The following is an 18,292-nucleotide window of genomic DNA, read 5'->3' on the forward strand; positions in this document are numbered from 1 at the left end:
TGACCGTTCTCCCGAGTTACCTTAGAGTAACGGTCCTTGGCCGCCCTCCACTCCTAGAGGAAATGCCTAGCATCATCGCCATTGTAGGAGTCGGAGGAGTTTGATGATGAGTCCGACATGGTACCAGTAGATGTGGCGGTAGAAGGCCTACCAATCCTGAGATGGAGCATAATGGAAACAGGGATCCTGATCTTCCATCAGGTAGTGGTAACTATCATTGTGGTGGAGAATGACACACCAATCCGGCTTCAGATCGAAAGATCGAACCCTACAATCTTAGCCCCATGACTCCTCTGGTTATCAACCGAGACACGAATCTAGTTGACCTTGCTAAGAAGGCTAATCCCTGCCTGTGCAACAATGAACACAAGCAACAACAAGAAAGAAAGCAACCAAATTGCAGATGCATGATTAATCTCACGAAGTTGGGGTCTCATAAACCGATGAACGGCGAAACTGTTATTAATAGATTAATCTAAGCAAAACCCAAAACTTAATGATGGCAGCGATGTATGATTATAAAGGTCTTAGGGTCATCACCTACCCTAGACGCGCCCCCTAATGGGTCCAAACATGATACACGGTCCAACGGACCAAAAGACGGTGTCGTAGCACCCTAGCAGATTCTGGATGCTGACTTGTTTTGACAATTTTTGTTGATTTTCATGGTATTTTGACATGAGACCACTTGGATTGCCTTCCTTATTAAATTAGCTTTCCAACCATATGTGGATCGTTGAAAACAGAGTCCAGATGCATCCTGGGTGACCAGTTTATGGTAGATTGGTCCTGGAGGCCGAGGCAGACTCGAAATCATGTTGGACCAGGCCTCCGGTTTCTGTTGAACGTCCTTGCTGGTCATCAACGCCTCCTCCTCTTCCTCTAAGTCCCTCATGACCCTCTCCAATGATCCTAAGCAAGATAACATCATTAGGTAGTAGTCTATTCTCAAAAGTATGAAAAGTATCGCTTAAGAATGAACTCATCTCTAAATTGAGTTGACGCATTCGAGCCCGGGTCATTGGACCTTGCATGACGGTTGGAGGATCAGCGGGTACATCTGAAGGAGTGATGTCCTCAACATCCTCCCCCTCTTGAAACTGAGTCATCCTCGACTCAATATCATCTTCTTCTCCCAAATAAGGCTTCAAATCTGCAATGTTAAAGGTGGGACTAACCCCGAACTTGGGTGGCAACTCAAGTTTGTAGACATTATCATTTATTTTCTCAATTATCTTATAAGGACTAGCTGCTCTTGGAATTAATTTAGACTTACGTAGCTCAGGAAATCTATCTTTTCTCAAATGTAACCAAACCAAATCACCCGGTTCAAGTTTAATTTCTTTTCTACCTTTACTACTGCAATTCTATACTTTTCATTCATTCTTTCAATATTTGCTTTAGTTGTTTCGTGCAACTTATGAATGAAATCAGCACGCTCTCTAGCATCACTATGTGTTCTCTTAGTGGTAGGTAAAGGCAAAAGATCAATAGGAGCGTGAGGATTAAAACCATACACTACCTGAAAAGGACTTACCTTGGTGGTGGAATGTTCCGCCCTGTTATATGCAAACTCCACATGCGGCAAATACTCTTCCCACATCTTCAAATTGCACTTCAGAATTGCTCTCAACATGGTGGACAATGTTTGATTCACTACCTCAGTTTGCCCATCAGTTTGGGGATGACATGTTGCAGAAAACAGTAGCTTGGTCCCCAATTTATTCCACAAAGTGCGCCAAAAATGACTCAAGAATTTTGCATCATGATCTGAAACAATAGTAGAAGGCATACCATGTAAGCGAATGATTTCTTGAAAGAAAAGGTCAGCAATATGAACAGTATTGTTGCTCTTATGACAAGGAATAAAATGTGCCATCTTAGAAAAATGATCAACCACCACAAAAATACTATCCTTCCCCCTCTTAGTCCTTGGCAACTCCAACACAAAATCCATAGATATATCAGCCCATGGAGTAGAAGGAACAGGAAGAGGCATATACAAACCATGTGGGTTCAACCGCAACTTAGCTTTTTGACAAGTGGTGCACCGAGCCATGTACCGTTCTACATCTCACCTCATCCTAGGCCAAAAGAAATGTGTGGACAGCACCTCCTCTGCCTTCTTGGCTCCAAAATGTGCCATCAATCCGCCTCCATGTGCCTCCTGCAATAACAAAAGATGAACAGATCCAACTGGAATGCATAGGCGGTTAGCTCTAAACAAAAACCCATCATTGATCATAAACTTATTCCATGTACGTCCTTCTCTACCATTTAGCAACACGCCCTTAAAATCAGGATCAAGCGCATATTGTTCTTTTACTGATTCAAGCCCAAAAATCTGACAATCAAGTTGGGACAACAATGTATATCATCTAGACAAAGCATTAGCAATCACATTATCCTTCCCTTTCTTGTGTTTGATAATATAAGGAAAAGATTCAATAAATTCAACCCATTTAGCATGCCTACGATTCATATTATGTTGAGAACGAAGATACTTAAGTGATTCATGAATAGAATGAATAATAAATTCTTTAGGCCATAAATAATGACGCCATGTCTCTAAAGAACGGACAAGTGCATATAATTCCTTATCATACGTGGAATAATTCAGAACAGGACCATGCAATTTTTCACTAAAGTAAGCAATGGGTTTACCATCTTGCATCAAAACACCCCAAATGCCAACTCCACTAGCATCACATTCTAGCTCAAAAGTTTTACCAAAATTTGGAAGTTGCAGCAATGGTGCGTGTGTGAGCTTATCCTTCAAAGTGTCAAAGGACTCCTCATGTGCCTTTCCCCAATGAAACACCACCCCTTTCTTCGTCAACTCATGCAACGGGGCAGCAATGGTGCTGAAATCTTTGACAAAGCGGCGGTAGAATCCTACAAGACCAAGAAAACTCCTCACCTGTGTGATAGTTTGGGGAGCTGACCAGCTCTTTATGGCTTCAATTTTCATCTCATCCACTTCAACTCCCTGTGGAGTTACAACATAGCCAAGAAAAGAAACTCGATCCATGCAAAAGATGCACTTCTCAAGGTTACCAAATAAACCTACGTAAAGCATTAAAAACAACACGTAAGTGATCCATATGTTCATCAAAAGACTTGCTATAAATTAATATATCATCAAAGTAAACTACCACAAAACGACCAATAAAAGCTCTCAAAACCTCATTCATTAAGCGCACGAAAGTGCTAGGTGCATTGGTCAAACCAAAAGGCATTACTAACCACTCATACAACCCGAATTTGGTTTTAAACGCAGTTTTCCATTCATCTCCAAGTTTCATTCTAATTTGGTGGTAGCCACTACGCAAGTCAATCTTGGTGAAAATTATAGAACCACACAACTCATCAAGCATGTCGTCTAGCCTAGGAATAGGATGACGATACCGAATAGTAATATTATTGATGGCTCTACAATCAACACACATACGCCAAGTTCCATCTTTCTAAGAAACCAAAAGTACAGGAACGGCACAAGGACTAAGGCTTTCACGTACATACCCGCGGTCTAAAAGGTCTTGGACTTGCCACTGAATTTCCTTGGTCTCCTCATGATTGGTTCGATAGGTAGCACGGTTGGGCAAGGTTGCTCCCGGAATCAAATCGATTTGATGCTCTATCCCTCTCATAGGTGGCAGCCCCGGGGGTATCTCAGCTAGAAAATTTCTTCATACTCCTGCAAAAGGTTAGTGACAGCAAGAGGCACCGAACTAACAATATCATTAAGTGAAAACATAGCTCATTTGCGTACCAAAGCATAGCAAATATCATCATCAGAAATTTCAGCAAAGTCACATTTTGTTGCAAGCATAACATCACCCTTCAATTTAATCCCCTTGGCCTTAGAAATAGATGTAGACTTATCCTTTTTAGGTGGGAGAATAGAATTAGCAACTTGCTGATTTTTAGATTGAACATCATTCAAACTAGCAGCGCGTTCTCTATCAGATTGTACAATTTGAGCAGGGGTCAAAGGTACCAAAGTAATTTTCTTTCCTTTATGCACAAAGGTGTATTTATTACTTCTACCATGGTTTGTAGCATCATTATCATGTTCCCAAGGATGACCCAATAAGAGTGAACAAGCTTGCATAGGTACCACATCACAATCAATAGAATCAGCATAAGAACCAATGGAAAATGAAACTCTACAAGTTTGTGTTACCTTTGCTTTTCCAGAATCATTTAGCCACTGAATATGGTATGGACGTGGGTGCGGGCGTGTGGTCAAGCCAAGCTTCTTGACCAAATCAGAACTCACCAAATTATTGTAGCTACCTCCATCAATAATGACACATGCTCGACAGTTGCTGATGACGAAGAAAATCTAGTACAAGTTATGGCGTTGTAGCTTCTCAGGTTGTTGGACTTGTGAGCTGAGCACCCGCTGTACAATGATGCTCCTATAGGCCACCGTGGCCTCGTCACCAAGGACTTCGTCGTCCTCCTCATATGTATATTGGTATTCTTCATCCTCAATGTCAGAGGTGCTGATGTAACCATCTTCTATAGCAATGTATGCCCACTGACTTGGGTAGTCCTTCTGCACATGGCCAATGCCATGGCAGCGGTGGCATTGAATACCCGAAGTGCGTCCCGTCGATGCAACGGATGAGGTACTCTTGGTAGGCACCTGCAAAGAATTGTTACCTGAATCTAAAGGTCGTGCAGGAGGTGCTTTAGGTGTAGTGATAACTCTAGAGGCTGCTGGTCGCTTGCTTGCTAGTAGAGGTGCCCAAAAAGTGGTTGGCGTGGTCAGCCCCAAAGATGGTGCTGAGTGTGGCATGTATGTGGTGCTAACCTTGCTCTTGCTCTGCTATTCACGCCCCTGCAATTCCTTTTCTACAAGCATAGCAAACTGAAACAACTGGTTGATAGTGTTAAATTCTTTATAATCAACAATGTCCTGAATCTCATGCCTCAAACCAAAATAAAAACAACAAATGGAATCTTCGTTCCCCTCCACAACACTACAATGCATCAATCCCTTTTGGAGCTCACCATAGTAATCCTGTATAGATTTCTCTCCTTGTTCTAAATGCATCAATTTCTTACGCAAGTCTCTATGATAAGAAGGAGGAACAAAATGATCATGCATAGCTATCTTAAGTTCTTCCCACATACCAGGTAAAGCATCCTGTGCAGCTCGCCCATTCCACCAAATAATGGCAAAGTCCTTAAACTCACTAGTAGCTTGTTGAACTCTATGATGCTCAGGCACAAGGTGGGCACTAAACTTTTGTTCTACCATCATCTCCCAATCAAGATATCCCTCAGCATCATAATGACCCAAAAAAGATGGTATTGTGAACTTAATCTTAGCATAAGGATCATCAGGCACTCGATGATTATTACCTTGATGGTGGTGGACACCACCCATACCTGTCATGTTGCGGCGAAGACATCGTCGTAATCTTGCTTGTCGGAAGGCTGCTTGATCTATGTTCATAGTGGCATCATGCACTGTGTCTTCTGGCAAGAGACCATCGGTGTTGCTGTTAGAGATGTCGTTGTTGACCGCCACCAAGGTTTCCAACTCAGTAACCTTGTCGGTTAGTGTGGAAATTCATTTGTCCAACCTCTCCATGCTTGTTGCTAATGTTGAGTTCAATGAGTGCGTCAGTGATGGCCTTCCTGATGGCCTCATTCATCCTTTTTTGGGCATTATCTATAGCAGCTTGCAGTTGCTCTTGGCTAACACACTCAGTTGAAATCCTTGGGACTTGTTATCTCTAGTCTAATCACCTCCTGCCATTATAAACACAAAAATAGGAACAAACGGTGAAAGTATCCCTACCAAATGACTATGTGGTTGCAGTGGTGTTAGTATTCACAGCAAGTGAAAGCATCTTACCAAGCTCTTACAAAGTTCTTACCAACACAAGCAGTGGGCGGTACAACCGGTGGCTGTTTCATGATACATGTGAGGCAGTGGCACCGAGATTGCAAGGGCCTTTTTCTGTACTGATCTAAAGAGTTTGTGGAGCTTGGAAGGCACACAAAGAATAATATGTATATTTGGCACATAAGTCAGTAACAGAAAGTAATGCTGAATTATAGTCCAAAGTACTTGTTCTCATTACTGGTCTAAAATGTTTCAAGTGCCAGGCATGTGACAAACAAGTATGGTGGATAGCAAGAGCAACAAGAACAAGACACCAGACAGCACATGCTAATACAGATCACATTGGCCTTCTCTATGTTCTCCTTTAGATATTGTTCCTCTTTTGTCCTTCTCTTTTTTTCTATTTTTTGGGCTATCGTTGTTTTTCAGGAAATTTCAACTTTTTCTTTTATTTTTTTTGATATTTTTTATTCACTTAGGAGCACAAAAGAAGTAACCATAGAAAATATGAGCTTAAACAAGTGAAAGGTGTGGCCTGTGGAAATTTCAGAAGACATGCTCAAAATTGACAAAAAGCTTGTGACTACGAAAAGAGGTTCCTGTGACCAGTTTTTGACCAAATTAAAATTTTCTGACTCCGATAATGTGGGGGATGGACAGATTCAAAAAAAAAATTTGATCGATTTTGATATATGGAACGTCAAAATCGGAGTTCGTATGTGAAAACTAGACCAGTTTTAAGAACAAACTCCGAATTAGAGGACAAAACGGGAACAATGCGAGCAAAATTGGTCACGGCAGCCGGGATTTGATGGAAACGATGGGGGAAAACACATGAACTAGACTCTAACATGACCTAACCAGCAACAAGACCTTGACTAGGACACAAACTCAATAGGATGGACTCTAAAACTAAAATATGCAAAGGCTATGGCGTGGAAGGTTTTAGGACAGGAAAAAAATATGGCACTGGACTATGGGATGAATGCAAAACACTCAAAACTATGGGATAAATATGAACCTGATGGTATACCTTAGCTCTGATACCACTTAATGGGAACAGGAATCCTGATCTTCCGTCAGGTAGTGGTAACTATTGTTGTGGTGGAGAATGACACATCGATCCAGCTTCAAATTACAAGATTGAACCCTGCAATCTTAGCACCACAACTCCTCTGGTTATCAACCAAGACATGAATCTAGTTGACCTTGCCAAGAAGGCTAATCCCTGCCTATGCAACAAAGAACACAAGCAAGAACAAGAAAGAAAGCAACCAAATTGCAGATGAATGATTAATCTCACGAAGTTGGGGTCTCACAAATCAATCAACGGTGAAACTGTTCTTGACAGATTAATCTAAGCAAAACCCAAAACCTAATGACGACAGCGGCGTATGATTATAAAGGTCTTAGGGTCATTGCTTACCCTGAACGTGCCCCCTAATGGGCCCAAACACGATACACGGTCCAACGGACCAAAAGACGGTGTCACAGCACCCTGGCAGATTCTGGATGCTAACTTGTTTTGACGATTCCCATTGATTCTGATAGTATTTTGATGTGAGACCACTTGGATTGGCTTCCTTATCAAATTAGATTTCTAGCCATATGTGGATCGTTGAAAACAGAGTCCGGATGCGTCCTGGGTGACCATTTTAAGACAAACTGGTCCTAGAGGCCGAGGCAGACTCGAAATCATGTTGAACCGGGCCTCCGGTTTCTGTTGAATGTCCTTGCTGGTCATCAATGCCTCCACCTCTTCCTCTAAGTACCTCATGACCCTCTCAAATGTTCCTAAGCAAGATAACATCATTAGGTAGTAGTCTATTCTCAAAAGTATGAAAAGTATCGCTTAAGAACGAACTCACCTCTAAATTGAGTTGACGCATTCGAGCCCAGGTCATTGGACCTTGCATGATGGTTGGAGGATCAGCGGGTACATCTGAAGGAGTGATGTCCTCATTAGAGCGGCCATAGGCTGTCATTGAGGACAAGCCTATAGGTGCATTAGTAGATAATTCTCGCTATGGACGGGAGCGTTTAGTCTTATCTCATGTGGTGGAGCCACTAGCTGACCAGGACCTCTTCCTCCAGGAGATCTTCCGCTGCGTGGTTGCCACGGTGATCTTCTCTTGCCATGGATGCTGGCCTAGATAGTGGAAGAAGAAGGAAACTGCTACAGGGTTTGTGAAGGTAGAGAAGTATAGAGAACATAGGCAATTGTAGGTGTAGATGTACTTGAAGCTAGAGCCCTTAGACGATGTTTATAGCCATGGAGATAGGATGGTCGATATCTTGGAATATGCAAAGGCAAGCCCAATTAATGGAAGAGAGAGCGCCATTCTGCCAGTACCGAGGGAAAATGCGGCAATTGATGACTGGGGAGAAATTTGAAAAGTTTACCATGAGAGCTGTTTTCTGATTTAATCGAGTCAGATCAAATCACAAGTCAAAATCGGCTAATCTGAAATGGCTATTCTACTAAGCCTCGAGGAGACACACAATAGGCTAGATAATTGCTTACAAATTGGTAGATGGAACATGAGTATAGGGCAAAAGAGGAGCCACTTAAAACAAAGAAATTGTTTGCTAGCTTCTCCTATTACAAACTAAGGGCCAGAGAACACTTTGTTCACTATGTCTTTGGCCTAGGAAGCGAGGGCTACGGAGCTGGCGGTGTTGAAGAAGTCCTTGACTAGGTGCTCATGGTCCTCAGGGTGTTCGATGGCTAGGAAACCATGGGGAAGAAGTTGAAGCTCGTGACCAGAGCGAGCTTGCGCAATAGTCAATGCCATGGCAGCACCATGACGAACACCGTGAATGGCAACTTCTCTGATATAGTTTGGGACATCGTATAAGCAAACCACCAGCATGGCACCCCTAGCATTGATGAATCCTATCACATACTCTACAGCTGATCGAAGGCTTTCCAACTAGGCCAATAGGTCTAGAAAGATTCAAGGAAGGGATAATCAAGATCTTGAAGACAACACTAAAACAAAAAGAAGAATTGTGGTGGATATCTCACCCATAATTCTAGCCTTGGCCTCGGCTAGCCTCGCTTGAGTGGAGTTGGCCCCATGTTTTGAGATGATGAGAGCGTCCTGTAGTGCATTCAGATGAAAGTTCGTTCGCCTAAGATCACGGGTTGCATTCTCCTGGTGACGAAGACACTGGTGTGGTGGCACAGACTCATGAAGGGCCTCTTCAGCAGGCCTCTTGCCGCTCTCCATATCTTTGAACCTATTACAAAGCAAATCGCACCAAAGGCATAGATGGTTTGGGATGAAGCAGGTTGTTTTTCGATCCATAACCATGGCCCGTATATATAGCCTGGGAGATGAGAAGATAGACTTCGTCAAGGGTATGGAATTGAAGTCAGTTATGGAAATGGATCAACACTCTAGAAATTTAGGGAATGGTTCATGGAAGCACAATAGATTTAGACTTATTGCTTCCAATAATTATAGATATCATCGGATTGATACAAAAAGTTTACAATAACCAACGATCAACCCACTAAGACTTCCTTGGATTGAAGGGAGTCTAGATCCCCACAAGACCAAAGGTCATCATGGACCGAGTCATATCGGCCCGTTGATAGAAGTAGCATCAGGGGAGAGAAAAGTCCGCCTGCTAAAAAGATGCCCATATATCTAACCGATTTCTCAGCATGAGCACTTGATAGAGTGAACAAGGGGAAGGTGTCCACACATTTGAACCCTTGCAAACACTAGAACAACTCTGTGCTGATGGTGAGAAAACTCAGGTGACATCACAAGAATTCTTCTAACTGCAGCAGCTGATCCTCTTGCTCGACAAGGTGCTAAAATGAGCGACACAATTGCCCTATGCACAAGAATTCTTCTAACCACTCAAGACCCTCATAGTAAGAAATTAGACCATGGAGGGTCTAGCAGAGCCAAGGGCACTCAAGGAGGCAAGCAGAAGGGAAACATAATTGAGTCGTTGGGTTGCTCTCGCCAGGGTCAAATAAGCATTTATAGTCGGTCTGGAAAATTGAATCCAAGCGCTTGTGAAGCAATAGTGCTCTCATGAAGCTTTAAAGTGCAGGCTCACAAGCAGGCAAGGATGTTGGTTGGCCCTAGATCAAGGTTCCCTATTTGTGATTATGGACCCATCGAGGGTACAGACGTGGTAATTTTAGAATAAAATTACTTTTATCCCAAAATTGGGGGTCATGTGTTTACACCAAATTTTGGGAAAGAAGAACGCGGGAACTCGAGGCTTATAAAATTGTATCATCAAGGGATCGATTGGGTATGAGTCGAGGTCAGCTGGTTTTGATGTAGTGTCAGAATTGGCTATTTTATAGATGACGTCAGAAGATAATATCAATGGACTACATACGGATGGCATCGAGGAGGGAAACATGTCGGACTCTACAAAAAGGGAAAGATTAGGGTCCAAGTTATCTTAAGTTAGTAATGTTTTCTCTTATACCAAAGATTGTAATGAGTCATACTTGAGTAGGATTTATGTTTAGGTTCTGGGTATAAATATTGGACCCCGGCTATTGTAAAAAGGATCCATAATCAATCAATATCAATCAATGTCAATTTCACGCCAACCCTTAGGAGTAAGAGTACTATAGATCTCAGTGAGTTCTTCAACAAGCAGGGCTGCATCGATCCGATTGACCTCCGGCTTATCTGTAAGTACCGCCATGGCTTATACCTTTGTTTGTAAGGCTGCATCGGTTAAGTTCGACCTCCACTACTTGAATTAGATTAAGGTCAAGTTATCGGCTCTACCTAAGGGTGGCATCCTTCGGTTAGATTAATTAAGTTACCAATCTTGCTGATATTCTTGTTGTCATTAGTTTCAGCAATATCAACCTGCCCGATCGAGATCGATCTAGATCGGCCTCACATCCTTTTAGTCCATCGTTTATTTTGTCACATTACAATGGTTCTTACTTTAAATGATGGATTATGTTTCATCAGCCATCCTACTTCGATCTTCATCATGCATAGTACATGGCTAAGGCATGTCTGATCTTGAGAAGGTTTACTAGCTAGTTGAATCTAGTCTATAGCTCGCTATTATGGCTGTAACGATCCGATTGATCCCCACTGATAGCACTTTAAATTGGAGTATGCTAGTTGGTAGATTTGCTTTCGACCAGGCATGACCTTGGCTGTTTGCTATGCCTGCATAGGCTAAATAGCCGATTGCCCATACTTTAATGCTTATAGTGTGTCTTCATGATTCTATTAAATGTGGATAGATCTATTTACTTTAAAGGTTTGATCTGTTATATGTTATCTTTATCATGACTGCCATCGATCCGGTTGAACCCCACTGTTAAGGATAACAGGTTAGATTTGATGAGTTTATAGATCTATCCATATTAAACAGTAGATTGTTCACATGTTGTAATACCTTTTCTACCTGAATCGGCTATTTTAGCCGATTCGCCTGTGCCTTCACAGATATGGCATGCTTTCATAACCTTGTTGAAGTATGGTCGGTTCTATGGATTTTCTGGTTCTAGACTATCATCATCATCATAGCTGCATCAATCCGGTTGAACCTCACTATTGACGGTAATAGATTAGATCTAGGCGGTTCGTAGATCTATCTATATCAAACAGTCGATTGTTTGTGTGGCATATCCCTTTTCATCAGATTCATTGGCTCTACACCATGTATTGATCAAATCTAATTTAGCCAGTGATGTATCTTTGACGCATACATGTTAATAGCTTAAGGGAAAGGATCATTAAAATTGGGTGCATTGTATTCGTTTCTATAAAATCAATCATGACCCACGAGCGTTACAATCTTTAACAGTCGATTTCTTCTTGTATCATCTATTTAGTTGATTTTCCCATCTAGCTACTCCCGAAGCGGCACATTTGGAACTATTTGGGCAAAACCAGCATGTTCCACCCTAAATTACTGATAAACTTTCTCTCCTTATCAATTGCAGGTCAAATTGATTGGTATGCCCTCGAGAATTCATAGGATCGACTAGTCCTATGTTGAAGCTAGACAGATCTCTAGATTGTTTTGGCTTGCTGCGTGTCCACCCGACACGGCTACCACGTTTTCGCGTCGATAAAAAGACAGACAGGATATCTATGCTGACGTCCTACGGTCAGCTTGGCTCTAACACCATTCTGTCATACCTGATTTTAAGGACAAAATCGAATGCACAACATATGTATGCTAGGATCAATTTATTCATACATATGTCAACTTCATTATAGTATCATAGCAGGCTTGCTTACATAACAAAAACATTATTACAAAAATGACCCATGGGTCTAAAAGAAAAACTCATAAACTACTAGCTGAAAGGGACATCGTATCCATAGGAAGGTTGATCGGGGGTACACCACAAGGCCTTTACAAAGCCCCTCCAAGCCTATTTTACACCTTCTCTAAGGTTTCACCGCTAACAGTGAGTACCAACACCATTGCAGAAGTCCCCTCTTGAGCCACAAAAACCGCCTCGATGTAGCATAACTTGGAGGAACTAATTAATTGGCAGGTCCAGCCCATCCAGCCTCATGGTTGCGCTGTTAAGCTAGGCTACATGCTCCGAGAACTGGTCCTTAGAATCTAGAGTAGGTACGAGCACCAACCCAAAGAACCCCATTACGTACCAAAACCAAATAATCATCATACCAAACCATCCATCCTGCTCAGATTCCCTAATCACCATGTTGCTAGAAAGATTACCATCCCTTCTTGTATAGATCATAAGTCAAGATTAACATTTATAACCTTCCCAACCCAACCATTGTAACACCCCTGGTGTTTAGCTTCCACATTTGCACTACATTTCATGAACATGAGCATCATGCATCCCTTCGTGAACTTATAGCACATGAAACATAATTTCGAAACATTGCAACATGTTGTATATTTCATGTGTGTTGTTCTTTTATGAAATGTAAAGTGTGCAACACTTAAGTGCAACATGTGCCACTCACTTAGTGAAACAAGGTTAGTTAATACTATGCAACGAGATCATGAAACATGTGAAACATGACTATGAAACATTTGTAACATTCTTGTGTTTTTCATTGTTTCAGTACATACCTTGATTGATTCTTGTGTGACCAATGTGTGGTGTGGCTAGAAATGCTTGTAAGTAACTTAGTTACACATAAAATGTCTTTTGGAACATTGCTCATGTTGGTCACTTTGACTAATTAGGTTTCTAAAGTCATGGTTGACCAAATTTGACCCCTAAACCCTTTTGTTTGACTATTTAAAAAGTGTGGTTTAGGATGTTTACATGTCGGAGCAACCTAAAGCAAAGATGTAGAGAATTATGTAAGGAACAAAAGTTATTTTATGGCCATCTCATGAAAATGTGCACAACATGTTCAATTTGGACCCACAAGCCAGAAATCAGGGCTGATTCTTCACTTAAGAATTTTTCTAAGTATTGATTGCAATTACAGTTTGAAGGAGCTGACTTTGGCTCGATTTTACTCTGTATCTGTTGGGAATTAGTCCTTGGCACTTAAATAGAAATTGAAGATGGAAGTACGGGCTACAACTTTCATGTTCATTGTTTCCTCTAAAATGTCACGGTTTAGGAGTTAATCGGTGTCAATGTTCGCCTGTCAGTCGGACTGGATGAACTCTGAATCGCGTTTTCAGAAAACCTTCAGTGATCATGGCTGACCGGTTCAGAAAGGCGATGACGCATGTGTGCCGCGCGTCGCCGCTCGCCTGATCACGCTGGCCACGCACCGTGGACGCCCTGGCACGGCCAGCCGCGTCTTGAGCACCCCGCGTGCCTGCCCGACGCACTCAACCGCTCCAGTTCGCCTTTCTTCGCCTCCACCGCGCGTTGCGCCAAGCAAGCAACCATCTGCCATTGCTAGCCGCACCTTCGCCTTCGCCTAGCTTCCATGCCATTGCAAAAACACGTTGCCCCGTTCACCTAGAGCTTCGCCGTGATTCCCTTTACCATCTCCACCTCACCGTCGAGTCGATCGTGCCTCGGTAAGGGCGTATTCGCCGTTTTCCCCCACCGCAGCCATGGCAGGACCTCGCCGGCGTTGTTGCTCCATGCAGACAACCGCCATCGTGACCCTCCCATCCCCTCCTCTGCCTTACGCTAGATCCTAGGTGCACTGCTGATGCTCGTAGCGCCTTCCGTTCTGGACGTAGCGCCGTAGCCTCGCCGGAGCCAGCCGTGCCGTGGCTGAGCACCGCCGTGGCCATCGCCACCCCTGCTAGCGGTGTCAGTAGCTGCAATAGAAGGTTCCCCTAGGTCCGCTTAGGTGAGGCGAACATGTTGGCACCTTTGCCTTCGCCGGAGAAGCCACCGACGGTGAACTGCGCCACCGGCCGTTCCTTCTCCCCTGCCCTGTCTCGCTGACGCGCGGGTCCCTCTTGTCAGCGCCGCGGCTGAAGCAGGAGCCCAGCGTGGGCCGCGCCGTTGTCTGGGCCGTGCCAGTGCGTGTTCTTGGGCCGCCATTTCCTCGGGCCGGCCCAACATCAGTGAAATGGTTTCCTTAATTGTTTTGTTTAACTGTTTTTCACAGTTTGGTGTATAGATTCAAAAATATGTAACTCAAGTTTGGTAGATCCAAAGGATATGGCTCCAATTTTGTGAAGTTCCTAGTCATGTCTAGTATTTAACAAAAATATTATATGAGCACATGTTTTAGAAATTTTTGATGAATTAAATAGGACTTTGAAATGTGTTTTTGGATACATGCAAACTTGTTTGAATTTTATCTTGAGTTTCTGTGATCCAAAAATTGTGAAATTTTGTGGGTAAGCTAGTATTGCTTAGTAGAAGCTCTGGTTAAAATTTGAGAGACATTGCATGTGTAGTTTTTGAGTTATAGATTTTTCCTTTTTCATTGGTAGATACTTGTGGGAATTTTTGTAAATTATCTATGAATCCTATGGCCATGAAACTTGGTAGGTAGTATCTTGGTACCTTATAGATGCTAGGAAAAATATGAAATCTGTTGCTTGACACTTTTCACTAAGGTTTCCTAATTATGCCATTTTAAGTCATTCTGCCTTACCATTTTTGTGTAGGTTGTTATACTTACTCAAATGGTGTGAAATTTTTATGGTAGTCTACTTAGAGCATGTAGTGTCTACTGTAATTTTTGTAGAATTAATGGTGTAGCTTTCATATATGTTTACTATTTCCACTAATTAATTAAATAAATTAAGAAAGGTATTAAAAGAAATGTTTTGGGGATGAACACCCTACTTTCTGGTGTGCTTGTGATATGTGTGATATGTCAGTAAAGTTGGTTTTGTCCAATTAAGTGTTTATATCATAAGTTAATAATTATTTGTTGCATCATGTCCCTCTGGACAGATCTGGGGACCTTGGAAAGTTCCCCATGATAATTTGGTTTTATGTGATTGTGATGAATACAAAAGCTGTAAATAACTTATGTATCTAGCTCCTGTCAAAATTTGAGGGCATTTGGCCCAGTAGTTTAGAAACTACAGCTATTTAAAGTTAGGTTCCAGTCTTTGCTTGTTCTCTGCCTTGTGAGGACAGAGTTCTATTGATTTATGAGTTCGACCTGGTAAAGGTTAGAATCATGCTTTGAGGTCTGAAAATGTTTTGTAGACAATTTTATAAGCTTTCCAGGTTGTCTTGTTGCATATCAATTGGATTTATAAATCTCCAGTTATGGCTAGTTTACTGTACCGATATATAGTCTCCATTTGGTTGTAATACAAATGCTTGAGTGTATGCTTGTGCAATGTTCTCATTGATTGTTTTAGGGGTTAGCCTAACTTGAGAATATGCTTAGGTGCAGGTGCTAGGTCATTAACGGAAGATGAGCAATTATACCTTAGGTTATATAAACGTGGTAAGTGAAAGTGATTTGAATAGGGCTTAAGTTGGAATATGCAAACTACAGCAGACATGTGCATTCCCCGAGCATCCCCGATATTCGTTCATGTGCATCCATGATATTTATCTTGCGCATTCATGCAATAGGTGTGCCAGAGGGAGTGACGTTGCTGGAGTTCGAGGGAGCCAACCAGGAGGGGGAACCCGAGGTGCAGGAAGCCGACGAAGCAGTCGCCGCAGAGGAATTGCCTGAGTGCCCTGACCACCAGCCTTCCTCGTTCCTAAAAGGCAAGCCCCGGAGCATATTAAGCCTCCTATGTTTTCACAAATACATTGAGTATCTTTTATTGTTGATGATGCATTAAGTATAGGAATTGGTTGAAACCAATTGCTGCATTATATATCCTTCCTTGTCCAGATATCGCACTGGAATCCTATTTAAGTTCAGGAACGGGTTAAATGCTTAGCCATGCTTAGTGCGGTAGAAGTCAGGTGATTTCCTATCACCTGCGAGCTTTAGGATGAGGTGGATCACGGTTGGCTATATTTGCTATCATGGAAAAGAACCATGTGAATAATGAATTAAGACCGGGCGGGGTCTTGTGTAGGTTTGAACATAGTGACTCTATCTGAGTCGTTTAAGGACCGATACGCTGTACGTCCTCATGTCATGTTGAACGCAGCCTAACACTTAGCTGGCCGGATAAGTCGTTCCAACCACGAAGCCTAGTAGCTCGATTCAGGCCAGGAACGCGAGCAGTGGCGGCACTCTGGAGGTAGTAAGGATGTGTGGAGAGCCATTGGCATAAGTCCAAGGTGGGTTAGAGTCCCGAACAACCTTAGCAGAGTGGTTCTCTGAGAATGTCAATCTGTTCGGACCCGCGACTCCTGAATTGTACCAAAGGTGACTTGTTGCGACCCTGACGGGGGAAGCAGGGTTTGTGTTTAGGAATACCCCTCCAGCTAGATAGGAATCGATTCGAATCGCCGTCTCTCCCGGATAGTGAGAACTTGACTGAGCAGCGGCAACATAGATTCAATTAACTTAACAATATGGTTAAATGGATGATGATAAGGTTGCCACAATGAATACCTGATATGGTTATTAATGTTTGCACCCTAATAAAATGATTGCTTAGTACAGGTGCTAATATAGATGACAGGTTAATGGCTAAAAAGTTACTGCTAGTTCAGGTTAAGAGTTGATCATTATTACTTATGCTTTTCTGTAATAAGAAAGTGTCAGCCAGCTCCACTACATTAAGCTATGCATAATCATTGCTGTCATTTGTTTGGTTTTCGACGGGTAAGTCTAGCTGAGTACATTCCCGTACTCAGGGTTTATTCCCTCTTGTTGCAGATGACCTCCTATATCAGGGATTCTACAAGTATTGTCTCCACCCGGCGGGTGATGAGGGCTAGATCATGGGCATGATCTCCTTTCTCTTATCTGAATGCTTTTGCGGTCCGTGATCAGCAAACCAGTATGTGTATTTGAACTCGGTGTGTGAGTTAAACTATTTGCTTCCGCATGTTTACAAGACTTGTTTTGTAATAACAATGACTCTGTGATGATGTAACCTATTTGCGAACGTATGCGAAATGTTGTAACGTATGATATGTTATGTTGAATTACTGTGATCTTGGTTGCATGCAAGTTGGTTTGAAATCCTTCAAGATTTTGGTTGACTACTGGGTTTATATGGGCTCAAGTTCGAGAATTTGATCGTTTCGGTGATTGTTTTTGTACTTGTGCTCTTATAAATTGGTCGGTTCGGTGACAGCTGGTATCAGAGCTAGATTCAACATTAAACATATCTTACGGCTTTTTAAAACAAAAAGCTTTTGTTGTTAAAATGGTTTTCAAAACTTATAGTTATATATAAGTGTTCAAAAATCAAAATTTTTATGGTATACTGGTGATCACATCCCTTATAGCCCACTTAAGGACTTCTGGGTGGCTTATATATAATTACTAACTTGGGGGAATTGATTGTCTCTATTTCGTCGTCCATGCGGCGTGATATTGCATGGATACCATTCGTTTGAATGGTAATGTATGGATCAATTGCCTCTACGCTAAGGTAAGAGTGAGTTGTGAGAGCATGACCGTCCAACCGTCGGTCTAGGGGAGAGCTAGTTGTGGTTACTGGAGTATTTACATGTTGCATACATGTATATATGAAAGTACTTAATTGTGGGTACATTTCTCGGGTAGTTTGGATGCCGAAGTATATATCGAGGGATGTATATATGGAAAGTATCTTAGTACTGCTTGTGTAATTAGCATTACATCTTGTTGGGTTGGGCTGCAATGAAGTTTTTCTGCAGGTACGCTAACAACGCACCATGTAGATCGACTAGTTACCGCTATTTGAGAGAACGTATGTATGCCACCGTATATTCCGCTAAAGCTTAAATTTTCTTAGGTTTGTGAGGACGTACGGAACGAGCATGCATCATATTCACTCATGACATTCATATTGCATTACTCCCTCCCTTATAATTGCTTATCCCAAGTATAAAGTGAAATCTCTCGGCAAGAAGTTAGAAGGAGAGGAATACCCAGAAGAAGTCCAAGGTGTCTCCAATGTGGA

This window comes from Miscanthus floridulus, chromosome 14, assembly GCF_019320115.1.
Source record: "Miscanthus floridulus cultivar M001 chromosome 14, ASM1932011v1, whole genome shotgun sequence".
NCBI classification, from domain to species: Eukaryota; Viridiplantae; Streptophyta; class Magnoliopsida; order Poales; family Poaceae; genus Miscanthus; species Miscanthus floridulus.